This window comes from Ovis canadensis, chromosome 15, assembly GCF_042477335.2.
Source record: "Ovis canadensis isolate MfBH-ARS-UI-01 breed Bighorn chromosome 15, ARS-UI_OviCan_v2, whole genome shotgun sequence".
NCBI lineage: Eukaryota > Metazoa > Chordata > Mammalia > Artiodactyla > Bovidae > Ovis > Ovis canadensis.
In genome coordinates this window covers 48224117-48241490 of record NC_091259.1, presented here as the reverse complement: position 1 = coordinate 48241490, position 17374 = coordinate 48224117, and the positions used below count along the sequence as shown (strand labels likewise).

General features: G+C 43.2%; 1 protein-coding gene and 1 non-coding gene across 2 annotated transcripts in view; one reads left to right on the top strand and one right to left on the bottom strand.

The window, feature by feature from the left end:
* Positions 1–17374, top strand: part of PARVA (parvin alpha) — a 167173-nt gene that overhangs the window by 30852 nt on the left and 118947 nt on the right. The gene's annotated exons all lie outside the window — the stretch shown is intronic.
* Positions 1148–1220, bottom strand: TRNAG-UCC (transfer RNA glycine (anticodon UCC)). The gene has a single exon. It is a non-coding gene; the product is annotated as a tRNA-Gly (tRNA).

The window sequence follows — 17374 nt, the reverse complement described above, 5'->3', positions numbered from 1 at the left end:
ACAGGGGCTCCTGGAGGCAGACCTGCCCAGGCACAAGTTAGGGGCTCAGCAATGCCCGGGATGTGATTGGTTGGGGCTGGATACAAAGGGTTCCTGTATAAAGCAAGAGCCTTCGCTTTATCCTTTTAGGGAAGTTCATTCTCTCTGGTTGCCTCTCCTCCTCCTTTGGGAGATGTTGCTAGAATATTTCTGCAGCAGGGGCCCAGCCTATACCAGTCCATCCTTCACACTGAAACTGTCAGAACATATGTGTCAACACCAACCATCAGCTCTGACCTAGTCCCTCATTGACTGGAAATCCCCCTCGTCTTATCACCCCATTTATAGCTGTGGTTTCAAACATTAAAAAGAATAATAAAATCAATGCATTTTTTTTTCAGTGAAATATCAGTATATAAAGCTGAATACCAGGAGGCAGTAAAGTATAGAATTGTCATTAAGTATCAGGACTCTAGCATCAGACAGAGCTGGGTTCAAATCCAGACTCTGCCACTTATATAATCCCAATGAGTTGTCTAATTGCTGAATTCATTTCCTCCCCTGTAAAATGGGATGTTGGCAGTTCTTAGTGCATGGGGCTGTTTTGGAGATCAGAAGTGATTACTTAGGAGAGTGCCTGGCTGAGCATAGGTACTCAATAAAATGTTGGCTCTTATTACTAGAATATGAATTAATCTTCTAAGTTCTCATGTGTAACATGTATTATCATTTTATTATACAAGTGTATAATTAATATTTAATTATACAACCCATTGCAGACAGTAGTTTGGCTATCTGTATGAACACAGAACTTTTTAAAAATCAATTTTATTTTTTTGAAACATTTCAGACTTATAAAAAATTTTGAGGAGTACAGAAATTCCCATTTGCCTTGTATATAGTTTCCCCTATTGTTAACATCTTACACTAGTGTGGCACATTTGTTGCCATTAATGAACCAAGATCGATACATAATCATTAACTAGGCTCTGTACTTTATTCCCTAGTTTTTACCTAGGAACTTCATTTATCTGTTGCAAAATTGCATCCAGGATAGCAGATTACATTTATTATTATTTTTTTTAAGTATGATAGCATCTTATTTTAGTTTTTAGAATACTTATTTACTTGGCTGCGTTGAGTCTTAGTCGTAGCATGCAGAATCCTGTTGCCTGACCAGGGATTGAACCTGGGACCTCTGCATTGGAAGTGCAGAGTTTTAACCATTGGACCACCAGGGAGGTCCCAGCATATTACATTTAATTGTCACTCAGAAATGGAATTAGGCTCCTCTAAGGAATTAGGCTCTTGTTGTCTGCAACAGGCTCTCAGACTTCTCTTGTTTTTGATGGCAATTTTCAGGAGTACTGGTGTTTTGTAGATATTTTATAGGATGCCCCTGTATTGGAATTTGATGTTTCTCTCCTGGTTACCCTGGAGTTGAACGCAGGAATTAGCAGTCAGTGGATCGTGGATGGCTACCACAGAGTTCTCTTAGCTTCAGCATCCATGAAATTAGAATCAAATGTCTGTGGGAACTTTCAAGCACAGTTTGGAGAATCACGGATAGATAAGCAGGGTCCTTGGTGTGGCCTATGAGATCCTTCTCAGCCTGTCCTACCCACTTCTCTGGCCTCTTCTGCCTGCTGGGAGCCCTCCAGATCCACCACAGTCCCCCGAGAAGTCTGGCCCTTGATGTGTATTGATTCTTCTGCCTGGAATGCCTGCCCTCCTTTCTGTGTCCAGCTAATTCTTGGCCTCTGAGATCCAGGTTAACTCTTGCCCCCTCCCTGATGTCCTTCCCACTTTCCCTAAGGAGGCTGACACTGTCCCCGGGGTTCCCTCAAAACTTGGCATTTCTCTCTGTATTGTCCTTCTGGGTACAGGTATCGGTCCACCTCTCCCTCTGGGCCAGAAGCTTCTTGAGAGCAGGGACTGAGTCGTAATCCTCTCTGTATTCTTCATGCCTGGTGTGAGGCCTGGCATGCAGTAAATGCTTAAGAGCTAGCTGTTCAGTGAATGACTGACATTTAAGAGAGGTGCTGTGTCTGTACCAGCCTTAACACAGCATGTTTCCTTGATCCTTAAAATGTGGGGATGTCCCTTTGGATGAAGGATGCCAGTAACTAGCCCTTGGGTGGCTCTTTTAAAGCCACTTTCTCCCTGCCCCTGAGAGGTGTGAGTACATGGTGTGAACATGGAAAGGGCCACCAGGGGGCTCCAGGGAGTAGTTCACCGACCCAGCCTGAGAGGACGATTGAGTGGTGACTTCAGCAGCCAGCCTTGAGTCCTGCAGAATTCACAAAAAAAAGTGTGTCCAAAGAGAGGTCTGTTTTGCTACTGACGTACCAGGCTCTGTAGCAAGGACAGGATGTACCAGCCTGTTCTGAAAACACGTGTGGGCTCCAGACAGTCTTTTTCCCCCAGAGATTTCTGCCTGCAGAAATTCGCACAAAAGATACCGATAGCCAAGAAATAACATTTGCAGGAGCAAATGATCTCGTTACAACTGCCAGCAGACCTTCACTTCATTCAGATATCCACGTTTCTGCTTCCACTGCAGAGTTAATAGTTCTCCCTGGATCGGAACCTCTTAATGGGTATTACTAAAGCCAAGATTATAACTGAGAAGTTGGAGCCAAAATCTCAGGGCTTTTTTTGAATTCTATGAGAAGGGGGAAAAAATAGCTGAGTTGATTTAAGATAATGAAATTTGAATTAGAAATTTCTCTCTGGGGTCAGTAACCTCTTTAATTTTGCCCTTGTGGCTGGTATTATTAACTCTCGTAAGAATGACAGTAGCTCTAGTGTATTGGGTACCTACTCCATGTTACGCTTTGGGATGGACATTGTGTCCACGCCAGGTACCTGCCCTTGGGCATCCAGGGGGAATTAAAGCAGCATAATCCTCACCCGTTCTGCTACAAAGATACGAGCTCCGTCACATAGGTGAGGCAGCTGAGGGTCAGCCACATTAAGTGGTTTGTCAAGGCTGGAAATCAAATTCTTCCTGGCTTCAAGACTTGAAGTCTTGTCAGTCACACAAGCACACCCCAAAAGGATCTAAAATAGCTGCCAATCATGAAACATGTCTGTGCTCCAGGGGATGGGATGGGATTGGATTATTGCAGGAGACAGAAAGATATAGTATTGCAAGTAAACCCATCATTAATAATAATGATAAAAAGGATGATAGTATCTTACAGTTCTGGGGCTACAAGCTTCCCAGCAGTCACAGTAGACAAATGAAAATATGGGGGGTGGGGGTGGGAATCTGCTAGAATTGAATGCTGTTTGCACTCAGAAGACTTTTATAGTTTAAGAGCAAAGTTAAGATGGAATCTCTGAATTCGCATGTTTTAAGAGGCAGACTCCTCCTCCTAAGGGTTTTGACCCAGCTGCTCATGATCCTCCCGCACCCACCTTCTGTTTGGCTCCCCAAATGTGACGGTGATCAGGTGAGGTGCCCATAGGACAGGCTCCAGGAAACTGGCCCTGGCAGCTCCCTATCCCAAAGGGTTTCTCGCCAGAATTTCTGAGAATGAGCATGCTAAACCATAGAGCCCAGAACCAAACTTGGAGAACACTCCAGCCCCAGCTGAAAGGCATTAATTGTCTATCCACAGCTTTCTTAAACAGGAGAGCGTTTGTAACTGGAGCGCAAAGCAGTTTCAACACAGAACCATGACTAAAGGAGGATATGCAAAAACCTCTCATACTTTTGTCCCATAGCCTAAGTCCCTTCAGAAGCCTCCAAGCTTCTCAGGACCGGGTGTGTGCCATGCCCTTAGCCGGGCATCACGCGCCCATGCCCGGCTCATCCTTGGCAAGTTCACTTCGCTGTGCTCCAAGACTTACCCCGGGGTCAGCATGGAGCTATTAATTATTTTTCTTTGTCAAACCTTTGTCAGCAACTTCATCCCCAAAGAAGTGGTTTGTATTCCCTTTGGCAAGAGTTGTGACTCTAGTAAATAAGAGATAATTACACTCGGGTTTTAAAATTAAAACACCCAAAAAAGCTAACAGTGCCAGTGAGGAGTTACTTATATTTCACAGCAGCCTGCCTCCCTTGGGACAACAGACTGAGTTTGCCGTGTTTCATGCAGACTCTGAGGGGTTTGAAGATAGATTTTTATTTTAAGAGGCCTGAAACTCTTCTCTTGCTTCTAGTTCGTATGAAATCATGCTTCACATTCTTTCGTATTTTAGCACCTTTGGAAGAATTTAAGGCTCTAAAACTGCAATTAAAATGTGAGCATTAAGGAGTCGCAAGATTAAATGAGAGAATGTATCAGAAAGCATTTGGAGATGTTTTTATTGCATCATGTTCATTCTATGTGCATAATGCTTGGATTTGGCAGGGAAGGAGAAAGGCGTTCTTGTCTTGTGGCTGCTGAGAATTTCTTTTTCTTTTTTTTTTGTCCTCTACTTTGCACTTGGAAAGTGAAAATATATTCAAGTGGGTCCTTACAAACATTTGATCTTGTTTTCATAAGAAGTGAGAGGAATTGTGAAATGTAATTTTAAAAGTGGAAATATACATTTTTTTCTCATGAAGAATTATTTGCTTAGCGTTGTTTGGCCAGTGACCCCATCTCTGGGGCAGGAGAGTAGTGTCAGGTGTGGCTGACCCTTGCTGCCTGTTCACAACAAACCTCTCATTAGTGTGCCTGGTGGAAGTTGGTGAAGTTTTGCTTCATGGAGCTGCCGAGGGGAGAAGACGTCCTGCCGCTGTGTCAGAGGACCTAATGCCATAGAATGAAGGGCTGTGCTCTTTTTAGAATGTAAGGCTGGCTGCGGAGCCCACCTGGGCACTGGTGGGCAGGCTTAGCTCTTTGCTTTTCCCCCCACGTGCCCCTCCCCCACCACCTTGATGAGTGATGTGCGGAGGCCAGTAGGGAGCACCGAGGACTCCAGGACTTGGGGAGAGTATGTCTGACAAGTGAGCTGCCAACTGTACTTACACAGATGGGCGTTTGGGCCCTGGATATCTGTGAATACCCGCCTCCCCCCGCCAAAGACATTGTAGGGCCCGTAGGAGTAAAGATGGTGTGGGGAACTTGAAACCAGGATTCCAACGTGGTGGAGTGGAGAGAGTTAAGTTTCATGTGTTGTGTGCTAAACTTTCTCATAGGGCTTTCATATCTGTAAATTATAGGAGAAAGCCCTCTTTTGACAACCCTGCGTTTAAGACGTTGCCACCACTTTGACTATTAAGTGGCATTATCTTGCCCTCCCCACCCCCACCCCAGATGTGCTTTGATAACCAGGCAGCACTCCCTGATGTCATCTATACTTAAATTTATTTGGAGGGATGAGGAGAGTTTTAGCCCTTGAGAAACAATGGCCAGTGTTTACTCTCCAGGGGAATCAGCCTTTACATCATCTGAACCTAAGACATTTTCTGAACTGTAATATATATTATCACAGATCTTAATTTGAGGCATAGATGTTAGAATAATTTCATTTTGAAATATGGTGGTAGTAAAATCCAGCATTAACGTGAGCAGTCAGTAATTCAAACTTTTATTTGCTCTGCTATCAAAGGAATATCTTTCTGCTCCCACCAGCTGGGTGTGGGGAGCAGGGAGTGTGGCGGTGGGGGGAGGGGGAAAGATTTAGCGTTTTTGCTGATAATAGTACTTTTCCAGCCCAATTTGATTTTTTTCTTAAAGAACTGCTTCCCCCACCCCTCCCCCTTGTAACTGATTTGTTTAGTTTCTGAAGTCCTCAAGAGTCCTGCGTGGCTCCCTGGATCTTTGTGAAAAGGCACATGACCTTTCCCACTAAGCTGTTGGCGCTAATCTATGCATGCCTTACCAGGGGCAGAAAGTTTGAAAACTTATGAGAACTGTTTATAATCTCCATTTGTTTCCCCCTTTCAACATCTTAATGCCACAGTGAACTGGCTGTTTTGGCAAAGAGGTCTCAAGTGGGATGATTGAGGGGGAATTTTCCCCCTTGGTGGAACTGATTGACTAGCCTATGTGAGCTGCTTTAGAAAACTTTTCATCTGTAGAATAATTTTGGCCATTATGAACATAAATGGCTTTGTCACCCTTTAGCAGGCAGATGGAGCATGTGTTTCACATTATTAATTCGAGGTGGTGTTAGGGCTGGTTGAAGCAGCTTTTAAGAAAGCAGAGTCTACACGGCCCCATCATGCTTCCAGTTCCACTGCTCGGGCAGTGTTCACACTGCCCAGGGTTGCGGAACAGCCCCTTCTGATGGGAATGCTGTGTGACATGGACCTTGCCAAAAACTAATGGATCATTTACAGGAAATAAGAAGTTAAGGAGGAGGATGAGTCAGTAGACTTCAAAGCGAACCCATTTCCACAGAACTTAAATAATGAATACCAAAGACTGAGGATTTCACAGACAGCTTCTCCAGCTCTCAGTGCAGCTGGAAACTTCGCGCAACTCCAGTACTGTCTGCTCTGATAACAGCGTCCCAAATGCTTCAGGAAAGAAGAGGCGATAAGGAAGGCAGGGAGAAAGAGTAGGGCAGAAAAAGAAAGAAGGGGAGTGATTCGCAAAGAAAGATAGAGGAAGAAGGGTGGATGGGTGGATGGATGGGATAGATGGAACGAGGGATGGAGGAGAAGGGAGAAGGAGCAGAGGGACGGAGGGGCAGAGGCTGGGGGTGTCAGGTGGTAGGTAGTTAAGTCTAATTTTGTACAGATATATTTTGTGTGGCAAGTATCCTGGTACCCCTGTCATGTGGGTCTCTGTTTAGCGGATTGTGCTGTGCTTAGCCACTCAGTTGTTTAGTGGATTACTAAAGTCAAAATAAAATTGTGTATCTTTTAAATGCCACTTAGTCATTTATGAGATCATAGACAAGGGGTTTAAGGAGTTTTCTTTTGGAACTGCTTATGATGGAGAACTGTGTTTGAGAAAATTGAGTGCTGGTTCAGATTACAAGCACAGCACAGAGGTCCCTCACTTAAGGAAACTTGTATATATCAGTGAAACAGTTGGATTCGGGAGATTTATGTGTATGACATAACTTTTTTTTTTAGATTTAAGGGAAACTCTATTCAGTCTTTTCCAAAAGCAACCTAGTTTAAAAACGAATTGAGATCAATAGAGAAGGAAAAGCTAGACAGATAGGCAAACATACACACCCACGAAGGGAAGGTAGTACAGGTCAGGGCTGCTAAGTCAGATTCTCTCCGTCTTGGAAGTGAGGTCATCACAGATCATAGTCAGCTCACCATTCCCTGTAGTTCTCTGCTCAACCACCTCCTCCAGTGAGTAGACTCGCATCTGCTCCTTCCTCAGGACCACCTGCAGCGCCAGGGCTTCCGTCAGGGCCTTCCTTGTTCCAGACCTAGGCAATCTCCTTGTTTGCCTGCTGAAGCTTCTCCTCCCCCTGGTCCTTCAGCACCTGGTCCTTCTGGCCCTCCTTCCTGATCCTCGCTATGTAATCCTCAGCGCACTTCCTCAGCAACTCTTCATTCGTGCGGTGGCCTTCGATCACCTTCTGTTTCTCAAACTGCTTGAAGAGGTCGAAGAATGACTTCTCCTTGTAGTACAGGTCTGCCGTCAGCTGAGCTTTCTCTTTCAGAACCTTCTGGATCTCGACCTTGGCAGATTCCTTCTCTTTCTGAGCCTCCTCCGTTGCCTGGTTCACAGGCCCCTCAAACCCGTCCACAATCTTCCCCGTCTCCAGGACCCTCTCCTGCAGCTCCGCGCACCTGCCCTGCAGCGCCTCATTCTCCTGCGTGGCCTCCACCGCTGTGTCCAGCGGTTCCACTTTCAGGAGTTTATCCATAAGAAACAATTAGACAAAGGTATGAACACTGTGTGGATAACAGCATTGTTCATACTTGTGAAAACCTTGAAATAAACTTATACATCTAATAGATATCAAATAAATCGTGGTATATGTATATTGCATATACTATAACATCATCAAAAATACAATGCGGTTCTGTATTATTGACATGGAATGATTTTCACAGTATATTAAAAATTTTCAGAAAGTATATGCTTATATGTGTATAAACACTTATATTTACATTGAAAAAAGGTCTGGAGGGATATACCTAAACTGTTAACAATGATTAAAACTAGGGAGGTACGGTTTGGGGTGATTTTAATTTTCTTGTCTGCAGTTTCTCATTTGTTTTCTACAATGAATATGTATTACTTGCCTACTCTAAAAAACAATTGAAAGAAAAAAAAAAAAACAATTGGTAGGAGAGGGGGATTTTTCACTCTGAGAGAGGATTTATTCAAGCTTTTTTCCCACAGAGAAGGGCCCAAGTTAAGTTTGTGTTTACAGAGCCCTTCCCAATGTTGGAAGGGGGGAAAAAAAAAACCTTCCCAAATGTCAAAATCCTGTTTCTGGATCTCTTTTGCTTCAAGGGCCCTCTAGTGCCAAGCCCTCCTCCTTGCTCACAGCCTGACCGGAGTCCTCTCGGGTGGCCGGATGCCCTTGCAGCCAGCAGAACTGGATGGGGAGGCAGCAGGGGTGCCTCTGGCCAGATGGTAGGTGCCCTAGCCTCTGGGCTGGAGACTCTAGGTTCTAATGGCAAGTGACAGAGACCACCCAAGGCCAGCATTGGTATTTTAAAAGACTTGGGGACTGGAGGGGGAGGAGCAATCACTTATCTAAAAGAAGAAACCCTAGACTGCCAGTCACTGGAAGGTTCTTGCTGGACCCAGGCCCTCTTGGTCTGGAGGAAAACCAGGAAGTGCATTCGTGCCCCATTTTCAGAAGTTCTCCAAGCACATCAGCATGGGCCCATCGAGGGTCTGAGGCGGGGTGTGGGGGCTTTCTCGCTGCCTTTTCCATGATAAATGCTTCTACTTTCTGGGTGGTGTGGGGTTTTATCCCCCCACTGTGGGCTTGGCAAGGGCGCTCTGGCAGGTCCTGACCACAGGCCTCCGAGAAGTCCCTTCTGCATCTGCTCTTCCATCTGCTGGAAGGCCATGGTGACCTCTGGGACTACTTCCCATTCTTGTCTTGATTTTTCTTGGTTGGATCCAGCTGGTCTCATCCCCGGGGCAGGATGGGTGTGGGAGGAGGACCAAGACAGTTGGGATTCTTTAGCTGGTGGGTTGCTGGCCTGGAGGAAAGCCCAGCTTCTCAGCCATCCCTGCCACAGCCTTCCCCCACCGCCTAGTTCTTGGTTGGAATGGAAGATTCAGTTCTAACTTGGTTTGGAATCAGCATGCTGATTGCTTCCTTCTCAGCAACCGGACCTCATTGGAGCCAGACTTAATCTTTATTCATCAACCACTGGCTATGTGATCCAGGCAGATCATTTAACCTTTCTGAGCCTCTGTTTCCTCATCTGTAAAATTTCAGCTTTATTGGGGGTGGAGGTTGGAGGGGAAGATGGGTAGGTTGAAGACTTACTTCCCTAACATAGGGAAGTGCTTCGACTAATAGCTCACACACTGTAATAATATTATTACTGCTGTGACAACTGACATTGACTGAACAATACTTTATGTCAGGCAGTTTTCTAAATACTTTGCCTATAAAAATTTACTTAATCCTCACAATGACCTCTAGAGTAGATACTAACTAATCCCACTTACAGATGAGAAAAATGGAACCATGGAGAAATTGAATAACTTGCCCAAGTTAGTATATGAATTAGTGAAATAACCAGGCTGTGACCAAGAAGTTTTTTTTTTCTTTTCCTTTTTTTGTAGTGGTAAAATACACATAACATGGGCTTCCTAGGTAGCAGGAGGCCTGGGTTCGATCTCTGGGTCAGGAAGATCCCCTGGAGAAGGAAATGGCAACCCACTCCAGTACTCTTGCCTGGGAAATCCCATGGACAGAGAGAGGAGCCTGGCAGTCTATAGTCCATGGGGTCACAAAGAGTCAGACATGACTGAATGACTAAACAACACAGAACATAAAATTTACCATCTTAAGCATGTTCAAGTGCACAGTTCAGTGGTGTTAAGTAAATTCACATTACTGTGCAGCTGATCTCCAGAGCCCTTTTTCAGCTGGTAGAACTGAAGTTCTATATCCGCTAAACAGCTACTCCCTATTACCCGTCCCCTACCCCAGACCCTGGAAACCACTGTTCTACTTTCTGTCCCTATAAGTAGAACCATGCAGTATTTGTCTTTTTGCGACTGGCTTATTTTACTTTGCATAATGTTCTCAAAGTTTACCTATGTTGTGGTATGTGTCAGAATTTCCTTTCTAAGAGTGAATGATATTCCATTACGTATATATATATACACCAGATTTTCTTACCCATTCATCTGTCCCTAGACATCTGGCTGTTGTAAATAATGCTGTTATGAACATAGATATATCTGTTTGAGTTCCCGCTTTCAGTTCTTTTGGGCATATACCCAGGGGTGGAATTACTCGGTCTTATGGTAAATCTAATTCTAATTTCTTGAGGAACAGCCATACTATTTTCCATTATGGCTATACAAGTTTATGTGCCCACCACAAGAATTCCTATATCTCCGCATTCTCCCCAACACATGTTTTGCTCATAGTAGCCATCCTAGGGGATATGAGGGGGCATCTCATTGTGTGTGTATGTGTTTTTAAAGATTTTTGGATGTGGACCATTGTTAAAGTCTTTACCGAGTTTGTTACAGTATAGCTTCTGTTTTATGTTTCGCTTTTTGGCCCTGAAGCATGTGGGATCTTAGCTCCCCAATCAGGTATTGAACTCGTACCCCTGCACTGGAAGGAGAAGCCTTAGCCATTGGACTGCCAGGAAAGTCCCTCACTGTGGTTTTGACGTATGTTTCCCTCCTGGTTAGTGATGTGAGCTTCTTTTCATGTTCTCCTTGGCCCTTTGTGTATCTTTGGAGAAATGTCTATTCAAGCTGTTTGCCCATTTTTTAATCAGGTAGTTCTTTTTTTGTTGTTCAGTTGTAGGAATTTTTAATATAGTTTGGGTATTAACCCTTTATCAGATGTATGATTGACAGATGTTTGCTTCCATTCTGCCTTTTCACTCTGTCGATTCTGTCCTTTGATGCACAGAAGTTTTAAGCTTGGTGTAGTTCAATTTATTTATTTATTTGTTTTTTACTCTTGTTGCCTTTGCTTTCGGTGCCATAGCAAAACAAGGAATACTTTTGGGTGATCTATAGTTGAGGAAAGATGAGGGAATAGGCAAATTCTATTCATTTTGTTTGGAAAAGTAAGACATGAAGACAGGAGCCAGCACCCTTTGTGGTGCTGAGTAGTGTAGAGAGACTAAAAAAAAAAAGATAAGCTGTAACTAAGCAAAGGCAGTTTGGAATTGGATCTCAGCCCAACATGAAGAGAAAAAGAGCCTAAGAATACTGTATTAGCAGACAATGTTTGAAGCAGAAAAAAGAAAAAGTCCTGAAGGGCTGAGAGCCAAAAAGTCCAAGTAAGAATAAAAAATTAGGAGAAGATGGGGAAATGATGGGCCTTTGACAGTCTAAAGGGGGGAAAAGGTGGTGTGCATTAGAGAAGGATTATTGGGTTGAAATTTGAGCAGGGAAGTTAAAAAATTCTTCTGGCTGGGCAAAAAGGGAGATTCTACTGCCGGGGAAAATGGATTTTGCAACAGTAGGGGAGAAAAAGCAGGACACAGAGGAAGTGAGGCTGCTAATTACGAGAGGGAGGGCTTTTCAGAGACTCAAGGAAATGACTGCAGAGCTAAATTCTTAGTCCCTTTCAGCCTTCCCTGTCAGGGGTTCCAGCAACAATGAGCCGAGCACAGCCAGAGCAGGCGAGGAAACAGGAGACTCGGCAGCCCTGAAGAGCGTGCAGAGAAGTATCTGAAGCCCATGCATGCCCTTTGGCTTCTGTTATTTATGTTAAAAATGGCGAGCACCGTACTGTGGCAGGAAGAACCCTGGCCATGATGGCTGCTGCACACCCCTGAAAGGCGGGAGAAGCCTTCAGTGTCTGAGGCAAACAGACCTCGAACAGCAGCAGCCTGGCCGGAAGACAGTGCCACATGCCAGGGGAGAGCTCACCTGGAAAGAGCACTGTGCTGGGAGTCCAGAGGCCTGGTGCCTCCCAGCTTGGCCATAAGTCCACTCTCCTTCAGTGATTCCTCCCATCTTCTTCTAGAAAACAAAGGCCACAGCTAGTTGATCTTCATTTCAGAGAGGCAAAGAGTCTTATTCAAATGACCTGAAGTCGATGGGGATAATATTAAGGATGTACGTGGACAAGAATTCCGAAGACGCAGACTGGGTGGGCCAGCGGCAGAGCAGACACCACAGGAGAGCTGGAGGGAGGACCGTGGAGGGTGCTTGGAACCGTAGAAGTTTCTGGACTGTTCGTCTGGCATTCTGCCACTGACGTGACTCTGTTCTGTTCTCTTGCTACTGGATGGCTTCCTGCCCCTCCTCTCTGGATCTTTTCTGTCTTTGCTCCTGCTTGAAGTAAGGCTTGTTCTGTGAACTCTGATCCTGAGCCCAAGACTTGTTCTTAGAGGATAATGAAGATGATGATAGCAGCTAACGTTTATCAAGTGCCTACTATGTGTCAGGCGCTGTTACAAGCACAAGATAGGTCTTAAATTACTTTATAGTCTTCCCAATCTTGTGGGGGCAAAAACCACCATTATCCCCAGCTGGAAAAAGCTGAGGCGCAGGAAAGTGATTTGCTGTGGTCACACAACTAGTGAGTGTCATAACCAGCATTCAGATCCAGGCAGTGAACTCCAGAGCTCACCACCCACTGCTCCCAGCAAGGAATGGGAGGAGTGAGCCGCCAGAGGTCTTCAGTTCCTATTTCCCTCGATGGTCACCCAAGCAGCAGTCATCTGTCTGTTCACATCAAGCTGCTTAGGACATTTGGGGGGGTATTTTTCAATCTGTACCAGCTCTGAGAGTTAGTACTGAGTTGACTGTATGTAACATCTTGATGGACTCAGGCATTTGCCATTATGGATTGCTTGACATGGGATGGTCAGGGAGGCCGGCCGACAAGAGAGGAGATTGAGGATCTGGTTCACTAAGAAGTCGTGGCACAGACAAGGGCATTCAAGCCTGGTAACAGAGGGATTACAAACATCTCAGCCCTACTCGGATGTCTAGGCAAAGATGTGGGACTAGAGTTCAGGGTGGGGGTGGTCACGGTGGACATTAGACCATGAGAATGAATGAACTTTCCTGGAGAGAGTGTACAACGTGTTTCTGACTACATTTATCAAATTCTTTCTCTGCGAGTCTAAATACTGGATGAATCCCAACAATAGATTTTTTTTTTTAATTTGCCTTTTTTTTTTTTTCTTCTATTTTTGTGATAATTTCAGACTAGTTTTGTTGAAATGGACTTCCCATGCGCTTAGGCTATCCACTAAGACATGTCTCAACTGCCCGCCTCTTAATGCCTAACTGCTCAGGCCATGCATTACAGTCAGGTTGGTGGTGATTGCAAGGGCAGTTAGAAATTAAGCGTTTGTTGGCAATCATCTAGGTGCAGTGCTTTTAGTCTGGTATGTATTTTGGTGGGAAACAGCGGCTTAAGTTCTTCAACTGAAATTGTGCAGTTATCATCTGTACACTCCAATCCTTAATCCATGAAGTAAAAGGACAAACCAGAAGGATGTGTTTCAAAAGTACTGGGGCCGATCAAGCCTTTTCTGATTATGTTCTTTTGGAGTTTTAACTGTCTAAGCTCTAGAATATGGAAACGGGTCATTCCTGGAACATTCTGGATTGTGTAGTTCAAGACCTGTTGATAGAATTCAAAGCCTTAGTAGATGGCTGTGCCAGCCAGATGCTGCTGCCTTAATTTCACTTCTCCCTGCATTTGGAGAGCAAGTGTCCCAGTTAGGTAAGGGCTTCCATTCACAGTCATCATCTTCTGTGTATGATTTGAAATGTTCGGGAGTATGCTTGCTTCCATTTAGGATTCTTACACTTTTTTTTTTTTCCTAACTTAAAAATTGTTCCATGTTTACATTTCTATCCATAGATCTACTTATGTGATCACTGTAGTTTTTAATAACTTCGTGGAATCCTGTTGGGTTGCTATACTGAATTTACTTAACCTGTTCTTGTGACTGGACGTTTAAACCGGTTTGATTTTGCTTTTTAGTAATATGCTGTTAGAAACTTTGTTCGCTTTGCTTCCTTTCTGTCTCTCTTTTCCTTTTGAGTATTCCCTTGGGAGTATAGCTCAAAGAAGAATTAAGGATCAGAGGTTTTATAGCTCTTGTTCCATAGCAACAGGCAGGCTGCAGAGACGCTGGAGCACTCACAGTGCTCCCAGTGATGGCTGAGCACGCTTGTCCCCGACATCTCTGCCAATATTGTTCTATCATTGCTTCTTGTGCTGTTTGTTAGTAGGTATACAGTTATTTTGATTCATGTTTCTTAAGTTATTACTGAGGTGGAACATTTTCTCCGCGTTGGTTTATTGGGTGCATTTCCAGGGAGCATAATGTGTATATAAGAGGCTGGCACAGGATACCACTTTTTAATGTTCCTTCTCTCTTTTCCCTTTCCCTCATTAGCCATTTGTCAAATAGGGTGTCATTACTGATGACAGTATGTTTTTATCATAATATAAGAGTTCATTCCTATTTTGGATCATAAATATCTTATATCTATCATAATTTAAAACTTTCTTTTGCTCCTTTTATATTTTTTTGTTGGTTTTTATTAAGGAGACTTTTTTATTTTTTAAATTGAAGTACAGTTGATTTACAATGTTGTGTTCATTACTGCTATACAGTGAAATGATTCACTTATACATATATATTCTTTTGTAAAATATTATTTCTATTATGGCTTGTCATAGAATATTGAATATAGTTCTCTGTGCTTTACAGTGGGACCTTGTTGTTTATCCATTCTATGTATAAAAGCTTACATCTGCTAACCCCATCCTTCTGCTTCTTCCCTCCCCAACCTTCTCCCCCTTGGCAACCTCCAGTTTGTTCTCCACGTCCGCGATTCTGCTTCTGTTTCACGGGGAGGTTCATTTGCGTTGTATTTTAGATTCCACATATAAGGAATGTCACATGGCAGTTGTCTTTCTCTTCTTGACTTTCTTCACATAGTATGACCGTGTCTAGTTGCATCTGTGTTGCGGCAGATGGCATTCTTTTCTTTTCCGTGGCTGAGCAGTATTGCATTGCGTATGTGTGCCGTGTCTTCTTTATCCAGTCTTCTCTTGGTGGACATTTAGCTTGTCTCCATGTCTTGGCTACTGTGAATAGTGCTGCTGTGAACAGAGGGGTGCATGTATCTTTCTGAACTAGACTCCTGTCTGGGTATACGCCCAGATGTGGGCCTAGTGGATCATATAGTAATTCTGTTTTTAGTTCTCTTAGAAAGCTCCATACTGTTTTCCACGGTGGCTGCCTCAACTCACATTCCCACCAACAGTGTAGGAGGATTCCTTTTCCTCCACATCCTGTCCAGCATTTATTATTTACAGATTTTTTTAAATGATGGCCTTTCTGACTGGTGTTAGAGGGTACCTCATTGTAGTTTTGATTTGCATTTCTCTAATTATTAGTGATGTTGAGCAACTTTTCATGTACTTCTTGGCCATTTGTGTGTCTTCTTTGGAGAAATATCGATTTAGGTCTTTTGCCGATTTTTGGATAGGGTTGTTTGCTTTGGTTGTTGCTGTTGAGTTTTATGAGCTGTTTGTGTATTTTGAAAATTAAGCTTTTCTCAGTCACATCATTTGCAAATATTTTCTTCCATTCTGTAGGTTATCTTTTCATGTTTTATGGTTTCCTTTGCTGTGAAAAAGCTTGTATGTTTGATTAGACCCCATTTGTTTATTTCTGTTCTTATTTCTATTGCCTTGGGAGACTAAGAAAATGTTGATATGATTTATGTCAGAGGATGTTTTGCTCATGTTCTCTTCTACTAGTTTTATGGTATCATGTCTAATGTTAAATATTTAAGCCATTTTGAGTTTATTTTTGTGTATGGTGAGATGATCCAACTTTCTTAATACCGCTTACTGAAGAGACTGTCTTTTCCCCATTGTATCTTCGTGCCTGCTTTGTTGAAGATTAATTAACCATAGGCATGTGAGTTTATTTCTGGGCTCTCTATTCTGTCCCATTAATCCATTTGTCTGCTTTTGTGCCAGTACCACACTGTTTTGATTACTATAGTATCAAAATTGTAGCTAAAATACTAGTTTTGCAGTAGTGTATGAAGTCTTGGGAGACTTATGCCTCTTGCTTTATTTTTTGGGCAGATTGTTTTGTTGATTCCAGGTCTTTTATTATTCCATATGAATTTCAGGATTATTTTTTCTAGTTCTGTGAAGAATATCATGGGTAATTTTATAAGAATTGCATTAAATCTGCAGATAATTTTGGGTAGTGTGGACTGGTTGTATCCATTTTAACAATGTTAATTCTTCAATCCAAGAGCATGAAATACCTTTCCATTTCTTTGAATCTTCTTCAGTTTCCTTTATTAATATTTTATAGTTCTCAGAGTCAAAATCTTTCTCCTTCTTGGTCAGATGTATTCCTAAGTATTTTATTTTGGGGAGTACAGTTTTACAGGGTATTAGCTTTGTTACATTTCCTTTCTGCTACTTCATTGTTGGTGTAAAGGAATGCAACTGATTTTTGTATCTTAACCCTGTATTCTGCTACCTTACTGAATTCATTTCTCAGTTCCAGCAGTTTTTGTTTGGTGTCTTTCAGTTCAGTTCAGTTCAGTCGCTCAGTCGTGTCCGACTTTGTGACCCCATGAATCACAGCACGCCAGGCCTCCCTGTCCATCACCAACTCCCGGAGTTCACTCAGACTCACGTCCATCAAGTCCGTGATGCCATCCAGCCATCTCGTCCTCGGTCGTCCCCTTCTCCTCCTGCCCCCAATCCCTCCCAGCATCAGAGACTTTTCCAATGAGTCAACTCTTCGCATGAGGTGAAGTACTGGAGTTTCAGCTTTAGCATCATTCCTTCCAAAGAACACCCAGAACTGATCTCCTTCAGAATGGACTGGTTGGATCTCCCTGCAGTCCAAGGGACTCTCGAGAGTCTTCTCCAACACCACAGTTCAAAAGCATCAATTCTTCGGCGCTCAGCTTTCTTCACAGTCCAACTCTTGCATTCATACATGACCACGGAAAAAACCATAGCCTTGACTAGATGGACCTTTGTGTCTTTAGGGTTTTCTATATATAGTGTTTTCTCATCTGCATATAATGACAATTTTACATCTTCCCTTCCAATTTGGATACCTTGTATATATTTCTTTTTCTTATCTGATTGCTGTGGCTAGGACTTCCAAAACTACGTTGAAAAAAAGAGATGAGAATGGGCATCCTTTTCTTGTTCCAGATTTTAGTGGGAAAGCTTTCAGGTTTTCACCACTGAATGTGAGTTTGTCATAAATAACTGTTATTATGTTAAAATATGTTCCCTTTATGCCCACTTTGAGAAGTTTCCATCATGAATGGATGTTGAA